General features: G+C 35.5%; 1 non-coding gene across 1 annotated transcript; it reads right to left on the bottom strand.

Moving 5' to 3' along the window:
- Positions 1-5,345: 5,345 nt before the first annotated feature.
- LOC131176394 (small nucleolar RNA R71) lies at positions 5,346-5,452 on the bottom strand. Its single transcript, XR_009146486.1, has one exon. It is a non-coding gene; the product is annotated as a small nucleolar RNA R71 (small nucleolar RNA).
- Between the last annotated feature and the right edge of the window lie 8,213 nt (positions 5,453-13,665).

Raw genomic sequence — 13,665 nt, 5'->3', positions numbered from 1 at the left:
AAATGGCCAGTCTCTCCACAGTTAAAACATGCTCCTACGGCTCTATAGCATACCCCACTATGTGGTTTACCACAAGTTTCACAAAGTCGATCTGACAGCGCATTTCTGGGTTTCTGTTGAGTTTGCTGATCGGATCGAGGTGGTTTCTGTCCAAAAGATCTATCTCTACTGGACTTCTTACTATCTCTGTCGTATCCCCCAAAGTTTTTCCTCTTTCCAGTAGGACCACTAGAACTCTGTTCTGCTGACTTTCCCTCTTTTTCTGCCTTCTCTAATTTCTTTTTCTCAAGAGCCGCTTCAAATTCAATTCTTTCTAATTCTAGTGCTTGAGAAATAAGTTCAGAGAAGTTGTTATGTTTGAATCCGACCACTTGTAATCTGATACTAAGCTTCAAGCCGGTTTCAAACCTCTTACATCTCTCCCTACTGGTAGAAAGTAGACTTACTGCATAATGGCTTAGGCGGAAAAATTCTCTTTCATACTCAGCCACTGATCGGCCCCCCTGTTTCAGACTTAGGAACTCTTGCAGCTTCTGGTCTACATAAGCATCAGGGACATATTTACTGAATTCCCGAGGAAGTCATTCCATGTTAACTGCAGTTCTACGGTGTGGGGAATGGTTTTCCACCGATCATAAGCATCTCCTGTAGTAAGGATACCGAGTACTCAAATCGAGCTCTTACGTACAATGCAGCTTCTTGAATACCCTATCCATCCTCTCTAACCATTGTTCACTTCTAGAGGATCTATGTCCTTAAACTCAGAGCCCCATACTTCATCAATTTGTCATATTGTCTAGCGTAAGACCGTGGTTGTACCACTAGAGTGCAGTATTGGGGCTTGAGTAGGCACATTACCATCCATTTGTTGGAACATTGCAGCCGTCTGCTGAGCGAACTGAGCAGAGAACTGCGGTACTGCAGGGGCTGGTGCTACTGAACCACTGACATTATATAGGCATGGGGCATCCCCTTGCACCTCAGCCTCTATCGATTGATCGACTGAACGATCACCCTCTTCCATAGTCAATTCGAGGATTTTAGACCTCTGTACAATAATACAAGGAGATTTCCTCCGTTAGTGCATATTTATAATGTAATGTCGTATGTATCAAACAATGATATTGAGCGGTTGTCTTGTGAAAAAGAATATTCAAGTAACAAGTGAAAACAGAATTTAAAAACTTTGCTCTGATACCACTAAAACATGTCACACCCTACCCCTCTGTAAGGCATGACATGATCCCGTAGTATACCTGATGAATTACCAACTCCGTCTCCTTGATAACCCATTAAATACACTACAAGGGATTTTAAAAACTTTTCTTACTTCTTTTAAGTGGTGAGCACTATTTACAGGTGTTAAAGACTTTGGTGAATCAAGTGAAACAACTAACTCATTTGATTTATTTGGAATATCTGTAAAAATTTTGGCAAGGTGCCATTTGTATTTTGGACAAAGCAGTTCTTGAAAAACACCTGTAAAAGCACTTCAATTATTTTCCAAATCTCAACTCCAACATTTTTCTCAATACAACACATTTCTCAACTCAATTCCATAGAAATTTTTCAAAGTCTGAGATAAGGAAATATAATACAATTTTTATAAATCAAATAACTCATAATAAATTTACAACTTCAAGGTACAATTTGAATTTACAACTGCTCAAAACCAAAAACAAAATGTACATACGATGTCATACATTCTGATTACAAAATGCAAAATATTGGTATACTCATTATACGGTAATCCCTCATTTGGATGTATTAGCGGCCTAGTCTGCTGCCTGCATCTCTCTACTGCGGCGACAATAAAAGCTATCATTTGAGACAATGTCTCAGTGGTGCACAACATTAACCAAATACAATTTTAATTCACAATTCATAAATCATATCAATAGTGGATACTTAAAACCATAGTTAAATTCAAGACAATGAATGTCATAAGGAATTTAAACTCCAATTCACAAATTATCAAAATTCATAATAACACAATTTAGTCAAATAGTTTAAGAATACCGTATTGTCAATTCATGCACAATTTGATCAAATAACTGAATAACATCGTTTTGTAAATCAATAACACAATTCGATCAAATAACTGAATAATATCGTTTTGTAAATCAATAACACAATTCGATCAAATAACTGAATAATACAATGTTGCCAATCGATAAAACAATTTAGGCCATGACACAATTTTCTTTTAACACATGCCGTGTTGTACACTACGACAAGACATACTCACCCCAATATTCGATATCAATGAGGGAGGAAGCTAGCTATCTAATGAGTACTCATCCATACTCACCTCAGACTGGGAAGTCAAAGAGGGAGGAACATAATCATACTCACCCCAGACTGATAAGTCAAAGAGGGAGGAATAATCACACTCACCCCATTAATGGAGGAGGAACATAATATCCGTGTCATGCCAATTGTGAGTCAAAACAATTCCAAACATTTTATTCAAATGATCCGTAAGAATCCAATAAATTTCCAAAGTTATAATTTCATTCACAAAATGGCAACACAATTCGTAATTCACTTCAAATTTTCACAAATCACACTAAATCAATTTTTCCACAGTTTCAAACCATTTACAATGCTTTTCAAGCAATAAGTATCCATTCAAACACATTTCCATAATCAAAAACAATAATATACAAATAGTCATAATTTATTTCAATTGAAAAATTCAAAAGAAATAACTGTTGTGCACAAACCTCTGATGATCGTCCCTGCAGTCCGACTCGTGTTTCCTTCCCTTTTCTTTGAGTCCTTGTTAACTGAGAAACACAATTTGAAGTGTTTCAGTACTAAATTAAACTGTCTCTATCGATGGTGTTTGGTAAATAATGCACTGAACTCAATTATTCACTTAATCACCTAATATACCGACCCTCGTTGCGTTTTAGGTAAATTAGGTTTTAGTGTCGTTAATATGTCACATTCGATAGGGTTTTAGGTTTGGTACGTTTTACCAAAGTCATTTTCTTGTTTAGTGCATTTTAATGCAAATTGCTGGATTTCGGGACACTGGTTTGACCTAGCCGGACAATCTAGTTCCCTCAGTTTTCGGGTCTCGGTCAAAACTACAAACTTGTAGATCTAGGTCTTATGGACCGCGGTGCAAAATTTTAGGTCAATCCGAGTTAAGTAGACCAAGTTATGGTCATTACACTATTGCTGGTCAATTGGTATCAAATTAGGTCAATTTTGGGTCAATTTGGTCAACTCTGGTTCGGCCAGTTTTTGGACCCGAACTTGTGCAAGTTGTTTGACTTGCTTATGGTCATTTCTGGGCTTTGGTGTCTTCATAAGACTTGTAGGTATGGGTCTTAACTATTCATGGTTAAAATTTCAGGTCAATTGGACCTGTTTTGAGTGAGTTATGGCCTAAACACTCACTACTGCCCAATTGGTCATTTTTCAGGTCCTAATTGCACCTAATCCGAATTGGTCATTTTCTTAGGTCACCTTGCAAGCAGAATTTTGGTATGTTTTCTCAATGAAAGTTGGCACATTTTGTGCCTAGTTCCACCTCCAATTGGTCTCATACCAATTGAGGTTACACATTTAAACTTATTAGCTAAAATGTACACTGCCCTTGGTTACTTTGCTTAACACACATCAATCACACACATTTACCTTGCAATTTGTTCACTTCCCTACCAATCTGTTTTGGTACATTACCAAAAGCATATTCTACTTTACATTAACATTACTTTTGGCAGATTACAATTACCCTCAACACACCAAATATAATTCACATTTACAAATTCTAAGTACCATTACATACACACCTAACCATTACAAATCTTACCTACACTTTACAATATCAATCTACATACATATCCATCAATCCTTCTAGGTCAATATTCTGCCTACACTTCCATGAATACATTCATTTACTCAAGTGTTCCCAAGCTGCCGAAAATTGTCCTTCAACATCAAAGTGCCCTACAATTTACCAATTCCCATCCAAGTGCATAAATCACCATATATATGTGAAATAATTCACTAGGATATTAAATCACCAAGATCAACATTATTTCTCATCAATTATATGCATAATAAATCATTAAATGCGTGACCCCATGGCTGTCCAAAAATGGCTATCTCAATAACTATTTAAACTTTAAAATTTCCTTCACCAAACTAACACCCATTACATGAACATAAAGTTTAACAAAGGAATTCTCAAAAATGTAAACTTACCTTTGATTGTAACTTGCTAAACCTTCACCAAACTTCTCAAATTTGGTATCAATATCTTCCTTGTGATGTGTAGACCATTTTTGATGAAGGAACTCAAGTGATTAGAAGTGAAATGAGTGGTTAGATGAGCTTGCATGAAAAATGGCCATGGTGGTTCCCATTTTCTTCAATTCGGCAATGTTTATGAAATGAGGAAGATGAACATTCTGATGGGTTTAGTGGACTTACATCAGCCACATTTTATGTTTAATTTAATCCTTTAGTGGTCCACTTACTCATTTAATTATATAATAATGCTTAAATGTGTTATTTACACATTTTCACTCTATTTTTGGCTATTTACTTTATGTACCACCAAATTAATTTTTCATTTCATTTTCTAAGTGTAATATTATTTATTTTTAATGGACATTTAGGTCAAAAGACACTTCGGGATGTCAAATGACCATAATGCCCCTGTTCAGTGGCATTCCGATTTTTATTACCAGGGTTTTATGCATTTTCGATTTCTCACTTTTCTTTGTACTAATTATTTAATTTTTCTTTAATCTTTCTAATGAGATTTATACTTCAATAAGGGTCTATTTATGTCCTAAAAATGTTTTCCAGGGTTTCCCGCAGTCCAGGGCCAGTCAACGGTCCACGCCGTGACTTCCCGGTGCGGTCACCCATCGCTAGGTTTCCCGGCTCACTTATTCGGTTACATTTCTTTGCTATGATTTTTCCTTTGTTTTTCTTGTATTTTCTTTTCTTGTATTTCATTATTTATGTCTCCTCTCTCATATCAAGGTGTGGTTCTAGGCATCCTAGCTGTCCGACAAAGATCAGTCACCGAATGCAATGACGCACTACCGAACTTAGGGGTGTTACAGGTTCAAAATTCACAATTTGGAGGTAGTCCACTTGAAAATCCTCATTCTTATTTGAAGAAATTTTTTATGATATGTGGTACACAAAGGCAGCCTGGAGTTTCAGATGAAGTGATTCGGCTCACCTTATTTCCATTCTCTCTTCGAGATTCAGCATTAGAGTGGTATAACTCACTTTCACAAGCTACTATAGTTACTTGGGAGCAGCTATCTCAGGCTTTTCTATCTCAGTTTTTCCCACCTGGGAAGACCACTCATTTGAGGAATTTGATGGTAGCTTTTAAACCAAGGGATGATGAAACTTTGTATGAATCTTGGACGAGATTTAAGGAGCTTGAAAGGCAGTGTCCTCATCATGAAATACCCAAATGGATGATTGTTCAAAATTTCTACACCAGAGTTACTCCAGCCATAAGAAACACAATTGATTCACAAGCAGGAGGAGATTTCATGAGAATGACAAGTGAAGAATGCTATGATTTATTAGAGAAGATTGCTCATAATACCCAATTATGAGGAAATCCGAGAGCACTTGAGCCAAAAAAGGCTGAGATTTATGAACTTAACTCAGTTAGCTACATGAATGCAAGATTTGATCAGTTGACTCAGCTTCTTAGTGATTTTTGCACAAAGGCAACAACCTCAACTCCTACAACTATGCAACAAGTTGCCTACATAGATGGAACCCAAAGTTGTGGAGTTAATTACTCTTCTTATGGTGATGATTATTTGCAAGAACAAGCTGCTTATGCAGGAGGTTATCAACAGAAACCTATGGGAAATTCTTACTCTAATGTGAACAACTCAACATGGAGACCACAAGCAACTTTTGCTCAACAAGGTTAAAGCTCAAATTATACTCATAACCAGCAGTATATGCAGTAGAATAGGCCTCAGTTTCAGCCTCAATTTCAGCCCACAAGGTAGCCACAACCTGGATATCAAGCAAGAGCACAACAACCCCTTCCACCTCATGAACCAAAGCCAACCTTAGAAAGCATGATGGAGAAATTTTTTGCTGAACAAAGCAAGATGAATAGCAAATTGGAGGAAGAAATGCAACACATGAGACAAACCATTGATCAATTACAAGCCCACAACTGTATGTTGGAGACTCAATTGGCTCAACAAGCAAGCTCATTAGGAAGCAAATCCTATGGCAAACTACCTAGCCAACCACAAAACCCTCATGAACAATGTAAGGTTGTGACCTTGAGAAGTGGTAAGAAAGTTGGTCAAGAGAGTGAAAACAAGAAAGAAGAAAAAGAGAGCACAAAAGAAGAAAAATCACTTGAGAGCAAGAAAAATGAAAAAGAAGAAGAAAGCAAAAGTGAGCAAGATGAGGGAGAAAAGCCATACATCCCACCTAAGCCTTACAAGCCCACCCTTCCCTACCCTCAAAGATTCATCAAGCATAAACTAGACAAATAATATGGCAAATTCCTTGAAGTGCTAAAAAAGTTGTATATCAATGTGCCATTCACTGAGGCACTATCCCAAATGCCAAGTTATGCCAATTTTTTTAAGGAGATTCTTACCAACAAGAGAAGGCTAGAAGATTATGACACCATCGACTTGGGAGAGCAATGCAGTGCTATAATTCAGAAGAAGTTACCTCCCAAACTCAAAGATCCGGGTGTGTTTTCCATTCCTTATCATATAGGTGATAATTGTGTGGCAAATGCCTTATTTGACCTTAGAGCTAGCGTCAGCCTAAGGCCTCTTTTAATATATGAGAAGTTGAATATGGGAGAGTTGAAGCCCACAAACATGTATCTTTCATTGGCTGGCCATTCAATTAAGTATCCAGAAGGCATTCTTGAAAATGTGCCTATCAGGGTTGGGAAATTCTACATTCCGGTGGACTTTGTCATTTTAGATATGGAAGAAGACAAAAAAATTCCTATCTTATTGGGAAGACCCTTTTTAGCAACAGCTGGTGCATTAATTGATGTAAAGGGTGAGAAATTGACACTTAGAATGGGAGATGATCAAATGATATTCAACATCAATCCAGCCATGAAAAGGAAACATGAAGAAGTTGAGTCTTGTTTGCGGGTATACATTATTGATGAGATTGTTCAAGAGCATTTCAGAAAAAAGCTATCCACAAGACCTTCTTGAAAATTGCTTAGTCCATGGTGGGAGCATTGATAATGACAATCACAACATAGCTGCTTTTGCACAACACTTGGAGAGTTCTCCACCACATCCTAAAGCCACAATTTTTCAGCTTGAAGAAGTGCAAACTTTGGAGATTAAACCACCATCATTAAAGGTAGAGGATGCCCCAAAGGTAGATCTTAAACCTCTTCCTTCCAAACTCAAGTATGCTTTTCTTAGATCCAATGGAACATATCCTGTTATAATTAATGCATCCTTGACTAATATTGAGATTGACAAATTATTGAGAGTTTTGAGAAAATATAAGAGAGTTTTGGGTTATGCAATTGATGATATAAAGGGAATTAGTCCAACAATTTGTATGCATAGGATTTTCCTAGAGCCAAATAGTAGACCTTCTATTGAACACCAAAGAAGATTGAATCCTCCAATGAAGGATGTTGTAAAAAAGGAAATCCTGAAATTACAAGCTGCTGGACACAAAAGATTTTTTCAACTTGATGAGTTAGAAGAATTGAGACTTGATGCTTATGAAAATGCTAGGATCTATAAAGAAAGAACTAAAAAATGGCATGATAAGCATATCAAGAAAAAGGACTTTAAAGAAGGAGATTTGGTGTTCTTATTCAATTTAAGGTTGAAATTTTTTCCACGAAAATTAAAATCAAGGTGGTCAGGACCATTTAAAGTTGTGAAAATTTTCCCTCATGGTACTGTGGAAATTTTTGGTGAAAAATCTGGTAATTTCAAGGTAAATGGGCAAAGGTTAAGGCATTATTTAGCTGGTGAACCAATTGAGAAGATAGCAACCTACTATCTCTCTCATTCTCCATAAAATTTTGGTTGAGTAAGGTCAAGCTAAAGACCTAAACTTAGCATTTCTGGGCATAACCCACAATTTTTCTTTGATTCTTTATTTCTTTCATATATTTGTTTTAAGCTTTTCTATACTCTTTATTCAGAGTTTGACATTATTCTAATTTTCTTGTATAGATGGGATACAATTCATTGCAAGCAAATGAGCATTAGTCATTCTGTTTTAGTTCTAGTTTTAAATTTCAGCTTTAAATTTTAGTTTTAAATTTGTTCCTTTGAATTTTTCATCTTTTTATGGCTGAATATTTGCTGGTTGGTTTTACAGGACTCATTGCACTTTTTGTTGATATTTGGAAGAAGTTTTCTAAACTTTGTCATCTTGGTTTAAAAAGAAAGTTATTTGAATGTGGATGTGTAAATTGGTGCTTTGAAAATTTTTAATGAGTGTTTGATGAACATAGTAGGTTGAGCAATTAGAATTCATGTTATGAAGGTCTGATCACTTGAAATCTAACTTGTTTCATGTCACACCCTACCCCTTTGTAAGGCATGACATGATCCCGTAGTATACCCAATGAATTACCAACTCCGTCTACTGATAACCCATTAAATACACTACAAGGGATTTTAAAAACTTTTCTTACTTCTTTTACAGTGGTGAGCACTATTTATAGGTGTTAAAAACCTTTTTGAACTGAAGTGAAACAACTAACTCATTTGGTTTATTTGGAGTTTCTGTAAAAATTTTGGCAAAGTGCCATCTGTATTTTGGACAAAACAGTTCTTCAGAAAACCTATAAAAAACACTTCAATAATTTTCCAAATCTCAACTCCAATACATTTCTCAACACAACAATTTATCAAGTCAAATCCACAGTGGTTTTTCAAAGATTGAGATACGAGAAATATAATACAATTTGTACAAGCCAAAACCACTCATAATTATTTTACAAATCAAATGTACAATTTGGATTTACAACTGCTCAAAACCAACAACAAAATATACATACAGTGAATATACATTACAGTACAAAATGCAAAATATTGGTATACTCGTTATACCAGGTAATCCCTCGCTGGATGTACTAGCAGCCTAGTCTGCTGCCCTGTCTATCTCTCTACCTGCGACAGCAATAAAAGCTATCGCTGAGACAATGTCTCAGTGGTGCACAACATTAACCAAATACAATTTTAAATCACAATTCATAAATCATATCAATAGTGGATACTTAAAACCATAGTTAAATTCAAGACAATGAATGTCATAAGGAATTTAAACTCCAATTCACAAATTATCAAAATTCATAATAACACAATTTAGTCAAATAGCTTAAGAATACCGTATTGCCAATTCATACACAATTTGATCAAATTACTGAATAACACAGTTTTTCCAATCAATGACACAATTTGATCAAATAACTGAATAATACCTTTTTGCAAATCAATAACACAATTCGCTCAAATAATCGAATAATATCGTTTTGCAAATCAATAACACAATTCGATCAAATAACTGAATAATATCATTTTGCAAATCGATAACACAATTCGATCAAATAACTGAATAATACAATGTTGCCAATCAATAACACAATTTAGGTCATGACACAAATTTTTCCATATATGCCGTGTTGTACACCACGACAAGACATACTCACCCCAATAATCGAAATCAATGAGGAGGAAGCTAGCTATCTAATGAGTACTCATCCACACTCACCTCGGTGGGAAGTCAAAGAGGAGGAACATAATCATACTCACCCTGCATGATAAGTCAAAGAGGAGGAATAATCACACTCACCCCATTAATGGAGGAGGAACATAATATCCGTGTCATGCCAATTGGAGTCAAAACAATTCCAAACATTTTATTCAAATGATCCGTAAGAATCCAATAAATTTCCAAAGTTATAATTTCATTCACAAAATGGCAACACAATTCGTAATTCACTTCAATTTCCACAAAAACCATTTACAGTGCTTTTCAATCAATAAGTATCCATCAATATCATTCAAACAATTTTTCACAGTTTCAAACCATTCACAATGTTTTTCAATCAATAAGTGTCCACCAAACACATTTCCACAATTTAAAACAATAATATACAAATAGTCATAATTTATTTCAATTGAAAAATTCAAAAGAAATAGCCGTTGTGCACAAACCTCGATGATCGCCCCACAGTCCGACTCAGTGTTTCCTTCCCTTTTGCTGAGTCCTTGTTAACTGAGAAATACAATTTGAAGTGTTTCAGTACTAAATTAAACTTTCTCTATCGATGGTGTTTGGTAAATAATGCATTGAACTCAATTATTCACTTAATCACCTAATATACCGACCCTCATTGCGTTTTAGGTAAATTAGGTTTTAGTGTCATTAATATGTCACATTCGATAGGGTTTTAGGTTTGGTACGTTTTACCAAAGTCATTTTCTTGTTTGGTGCATTTTAATGCAAATTGCTGGATTCCGGGACACTGGTTTGACCTAACCGGACGATCTAGTTCCCTCGGTTTTCGGGTCTCGGTCAAAACTACAAACTTGTATATCTAGGTCTTATTGCACGCAGGGCAAAATTTCAGGTCAATCCGAGTTAAGTAGACCAAGTTATGGTCATTATACTATTGCTGGTCAAATGGTACCATTTTAGGTCAATTTTAGGTCAATTTGGTCAACTCTGGTTCGGCCAGTTTTTGGACCCGAACTTGTGCAAGCTTTTTGACTTGCTTATGGTCATTTCTGGGCTTTTGTGTCTTCCTAAGACTTGTAGGTATGGGTCTTAACTATTCATGGTTAAAATTTCAGGTCAATTGGACCTGTTTTGAGTGAGTTATGGCCTAAACACTCACTGCTGCCCAATTGGTCATTTTTCAGGTCCTAATTGTACCTAATCCGAATTGGTCATTTTCTTAGGTCACCTTGCAAGCAGAATTTTGGTATGTTTTCTCAATGAAAGTTGGCACATTTTGTGCCTAGTTTCACCTCAAATTGGTCTCATACCAATTGAGGTTACACATTTAAGGTTATAGGCTAAAATGTACACTGCCCTCAATATGCCTTTCACACCCCACTTCAAACACACATTTACCTTTGCAATTTGTTTACTTACCTACCAATCTGTTTTGGTACATTACCAAAAGCATTTTCTACATTACATTAACATTACTTTGGGCAGATTACCATTACCCTCAACACACCAAATGTAATTCACATTTACAATTTCTAAGTACCATTACATACACACCTAAGCATTACCAATTTTACATACACTTTACAATATCAATCTACATACATATCATCAATCCTTCTAGGTCAATATTCTGCCTACACTTCCTTCAGTATATACATTTACTCAAGTGTTCCCAAGCTGCCGCAAATCTTCTTCAACATCAAAGTGCCGTCCAAGTTACCAATTCCCATCCAAGTGCATAAATCACCATATAAACATGAAATAATTCACTAGGTTACTATATCACCATGATCAACATTATTTCTCATCAATTATATGCACAAATATCTCATCAAAAACGTGACTCATGGCTGTCCAAAATGAAAACAACAATAACTCTTCAAACTCAAAATTTTCTTTCACCAAACCAACACCCATAACATGCACACAAAACTTAACAAAGGAATTCTCAAAAAATGTAAACTTACCTTTGATTGTAACTTGCTAAACCTTCACCAAACTTCTCAAAATTGGTATCAATATCTTCCTTGTGATGTGTAGACAAAGTTTAATGAAGAAACCTAAGAGGTTGGAGTTGAAAATGGAGAGTTAAGAAAGCTTGCATGAAAAATGGCTATGGAGTTTCCTCTCACCTTCATTCACGGCAATGTTGAATTCATGTGGAGAAGATGGAGTTTCAGCTGCATATTAAGTGTACACATGTCCCACTATGTGTTTAATTAATTCCCTTAGTGGTCCACAAAAAAATTAAATCATATTATAAGTTAAACTTTCACTTAATCCCACATTAACCCATGATTTTAGCTATTTACTTTAGGTACCACCAAATTAATTTTCCATTTCATTTTCTAAGTGTAATATTATTTATTTTTAATGGAAATTTAGGTCAAAAGACACTTCGGGATGTCAAATGACCATAATGCCCCTGTTCAGGTGGCATTCCCGATTTTTCGGTATTACCGGGTTTTGTCTGTTTTTCGATTTCTCACTTTTCTTTGTACTAATTATTTAATTTTTCTTTAATCTTTCTAATGAGATTTATACTTTAATAAGGGTCTATTTATGTCCTAAAAATGTTTTCCAGGGTTCCCCGCAGTCCAGGGCCAGTCAACGATCCACGCCGTGACTTCCCGGTGCGGTCACCCATCGCTAGGTTTCCCGGCTCACTTATTCGGTTACATTTCTTTGCTATGATTTTTCCTTTGTTTTTCTTGTATTTTCTTTTCTTGTATTTCATTATTTATGTCTCCTCTCTCATATCAAGGTGTGGTTCTAGGCATCCTAGTCTGTCCGAACAAAGATCGGTCACCGAGCAGAACGCACTACCGAACTTAGGGGTGTTACAATTCTCCCCCCCTTAAATAAATTTCGTCCACGAAATTTTACCCAATAGTTATCTTACAATAGTCATACGTTTATTTTTTTCCTTTTTATACGATCGACTAATCTTCTTTTTCTCAAATTTGTATAAGACTTTTAACAATCTAATACAACGTTTAATTTGTTTGTATATCACCAATCTTCTCTTGCTATTGTCCTGTCTAATATTTCGATTCATGTTCCTTCTTGAATGACCCTCGAGGTCATGTTAGAATCATTTATCTAGTCATTGGTCCTCTGACCATTCTAGTCCATAGTCTTCCTCACATTCGTAATATTTCTTTGTTATATCTGAACCAACTGTTCGAATTTTTACTTCCATAACTCTTTTTATCTGTCAATATTCTATAACTTACTTCCTTTTGTGCTGAACTGTAACCTTTCGATATTCTAACTTTTAATTTTAGATCCTAAGTAGGATTTTCTAACTTATTTCTAAAAATTTAATTTTGTCCCTGCATAACTATCCCAAAACAGATGCCTTTGGTAAATATTCTTATCTTGTTATACTATCTGGTAGTTCGTAGCTCTACACAATAATCTCAAGTCGATCATGTCTGCGACTACAAGTATAAACATCAAGAAGATTGCATAGTTACTACGATACATCCCAATAGATCAAACTTTGTTATCTTTTATTCTTTTTGAATTCACTGATATTCGAATCTTATTCTGATTACAATATCCATTAGCAATTTCTAACAGTAACCTCCTTGCCCTAATCTAGAGCAATTCCATTCTTGCATCTTACTTTTACGCCCTCTTGCCTTACATTAAGTAGGCTCGCCAATTAGCTTTATAATTTATGGTGTGTCAGAAAATACTTTTCGCCGACAAACTCTTTCAAAAGTAATTTCACTTATTATCACAATCCTTATCTCAAGGACTAATCACTAATGCATCAAAATTTATTCCCACAAAGGAATAACAATAGAATATATAGTTCTAACACTAACATAAAAGTATGCAAACTCCAGTCAAACAATACATATATATATCTTAGTTGCTAATTGAGAAAGTACCAGAATGATGTCAAAAGTCTCGATCTCTTTTCTCGTATAG

Source organism: Hevea brasiliensis, unplaced genomic scaffold (genome assembly GCF_030052815.1).
Source record: "Hevea brasiliensis isolate MT/VB/25A 57/8 unplaced genomic scaffold, ASM3005281v1 Scaf1, whole genome shotgun sequence".
Taxonomy (NCBI): domain Eukaryota; kingdom Viridiplantae; phylum Streptophyta; class Magnoliopsida; order Malpighiales; family Euphorbiaceae; genus Hevea; species Hevea brasiliensis.
The sequence above is the reverse complement of the archived record's forward strand: the minus strand, read 5'-3'. Positions and strand labels throughout refer to the sequence as shown.